This window comes from Alexandromys fortis, unplaced genomic scaffold (assembly GCF_014885135.2).
Source record: "Alexandromys fortis isolate MF-2015 unplaced genomic scaffold, M_Fortis_MF-2015_v1.1 scaffold_31, whole genome shotgun sequence".
In the NCBI taxonomy this organism is placed as follows: Eukaryota; Metazoa; Chordata; class Mammalia; order Rodentia; family Cricetidae; genus Alexandromys; species Alexandromys fortis.
In genome coordinates this window covers 11,370,753-11,373,709 of record NW_026067974.1, presented here as the reverse complement: position 1 = coordinate 11,373,709, position 2,957 = coordinate 11,370,753, and positions in this window count along the sequence as shown.

Below are 2,957 nucleotides of genomic sequence, written 5' to 3'. Positions count from 1 at the left end.
GGAGGGGCAGAGAGAGATCCAGGATGTATCCATCCTTCTGTCCTAGTACCTGATTCCAACCAGATGGCAAATTCTCATTCACCTACTATTTCGTAGACACTGGCTGAGTACTGGCATCACTCAGAGAGGAATGTGTCCGTAAATAAAGTGTTTTAGGTGGAATCAGGCCTGGACCAAAGCAACTATCACTCAGAGGGGTATAGGAGGAAGGCTGTGCAGACGACAGAAGCAAGGGCACATCCACTGCTAGACCTGAAGGCTATAGGTGAAGGCCCCGCCCCCTCAAAGCCATGGTGGCAGAGCTGAGAAGTGAAGGAGTGGGAGCTCACCAGGTGAGAATGGCTTACAACAATGTTCCGGGTATGAACAGAGCCACAGACAAGGCCCTTAATAAGGTTCCGTGATGTGAATGAGTTGTACGATCACAAGAAAATGGACCAGATGAAGAGTCCTGTTCTAACTCTGTACCTGAACTCCTCTGTCATCATTCCTCTTATTCTCACGTCGACATTCTTGAAATGGACATCACTGTTGCTGTAATTACAGTTGTCGCTGAGGGCAAATAAGATCATTGCAAACTCCTGCCCTGACGTAAACGTCATTCTTTCCCTCTCTTATGTTTTTCAGATTAGGGACGCTCAAATGCAAAACGCCCGATGTGTCCTGCAAATTGACAATGCTAAACTGGCTGCAGACGACTTCAGATTGAAGTAGGTGCTCTAAATCACAGTAAATGTAGGATGTATGGGCCTGGGTTGGCGGGTTGGTGGGTTGTCTTGGTTTTGTTTTTGAGATAGGACCTTGCTAGGTGGTTCACATTGGCCCCCAAAGTCAGCATCCTCTTTACTATAGATGTCTGCCTTCACACCCAGCACCATGGTAAATTTTTCTGAAAAAGAAATCCGTTTAGTACTTTTTTTCTCCCTTATTTAGAATGTATATGTGTATTGAGAAGGGGTGTAGAAGGAGCTGCGGGCAGGTCTGCTTTTCATCCCACCCAGCTCCCACATAGCTAGCTTAGCCTGGGAAATAACAACAAACAAACTGTATTCTTTTAAACACTGCTTGGCCCATTAGCTCTAGCCTCTTACTGGCTAATTCTCACATCTTGATTAACCCATTTCTAATAATGTGTGTAGCACCAAGAGGTGGTAGCTTACCGGGAAGGATCTTAACCTGCATCCATCTTAAAGAGGAGAGCTATGGCGTCTGCCTGAATCTGCTTCTCCCAGCATTCTGTGCTGTCTACTCCGCCTACCTAATTTTCTCTCCTATCAAAGGGCCAAGGCAGTTTCTTTATTAACCAATAAAAGTCACACATATACACATGATCCTCCTCCATCAAAGGGGGGTAGGGTGAGAGAGAGGGAAAGGAATAGGGAAGGAAGAGGAAGAGATGTGGAAACCCATGTGTGGGGGTCAGGGGACATTTTGCACTTCTCCCCTTCCAACACCCGGGTTCCAGGGATAAAACTCCAGATGTCAGGTGGCCATCAAGTGCCTTTGCCTGATGAACCAACTCACTGGTCCTGAGAAAGAATTCCGTTACACTGAGATGAGCTAAGAAACTTCTATTACATTATATTAGAACTGTGGAGCTTAAGGGTACCAAAAGCTATGTGATCCTGCCCAGCACTCTTGGGGACAGACATCGCCCCCCCCCAGGATGCTAAAATTTGTTACCCACCATTGTTTCTGAACACCTCCCAGCAACTGCTATTGTTATGATTGGTCAGCTCTGGTTACTAAAACGGTCTTTATTAGTAACCCGCTTTCTGCTGCCTTTTCACCCACTAAACCTAATTCTATCACTCAGAGCAAGAACAAAGAAACCCAGAACTCCATTTCTGCACACGTGCCCTTCTGTGATGTGAGAGCCACAGGTCTCCACGGGGTGACCCTCCCACACAGACATTTGGCTCCCACATCGCAGCCAGATTCCATGGGTGACTCCTAAACCTTCCAGATGCTGGTGCTTTTACCGTCTCACTCAGTTAACCGAATAACTCGAACCGATCTAAAATTAGTCCACTTTAAATACTCGTCACCTTTTTTTTTTTTTTTTCGATTTTCGAGACAGGGTTTCTCCGTAGCTTTTGGTTCCTGTCCTGGAACTAGCTCTTGTAGACCAGGCTGGCCTCAAACTCACAGAGATCCGCCTGCCTCTGCCTCCCGAGTGCTGGGATTAAAGGCGGGCTCCATTACCGCCAGGCTACTGTTCACCGTCTTATAGACACTCACATGACCGCGCTCCCTCCGAATGGCTGAGCACTAGGGCTTCCTGGCCCAGTCTGCAGGGTGTGTCCACACTAACGGCACTGCACTGTAGGACAGGGTTTTGATGCTAACGGAGATGAAAAAGAAGGAAATTAAAGAGTAGATCCGAAGGTGACGCCATTAGAATTGTGAACCCGGTCCTGCTTGGCCAGGGGCTGTTCTTCTGTTATGGCTTGGGCTTGCTGTGGTGTATTCACTTGTGTCTTTGCCAGGTGGTTGCAGAGGGAAAGAAATGATGAAAATGACTCACATTGGACACATCTGTTTAACAAAATGATGAAAATGAGCTCACCCTGTAAAATTTCTCTTTGGGTTATTAGTTTCTGAAGTGTTTGGTGGGGAGGTTGTTTGTTAAACTTGGGATATTGTTATTTATTTTTTTGTTGGCGTGGTTTGGGCTTATTGCTGTTGCCTGTTGTTTTCACAGTCCTTGGGATCAAGCCCAGGTCCTTATATGCAAACACTCTACCACCCAGCCCCTAAATTCAGACACTTTTCAAAAGTGTAAATGAACAGAAATTAGATATAGATACAGATTCTTATGTGAATAAACATTTTCCTGCATGTATGTCTTGCACCATGTGTGTGCCTGGTACCCACAAAGATCAGAAGAAGGCATCATAATCCCTGGAACTGGAGTTACAGGTGGTTATAAGCCACACCATGTGGGTGGTAGGAAT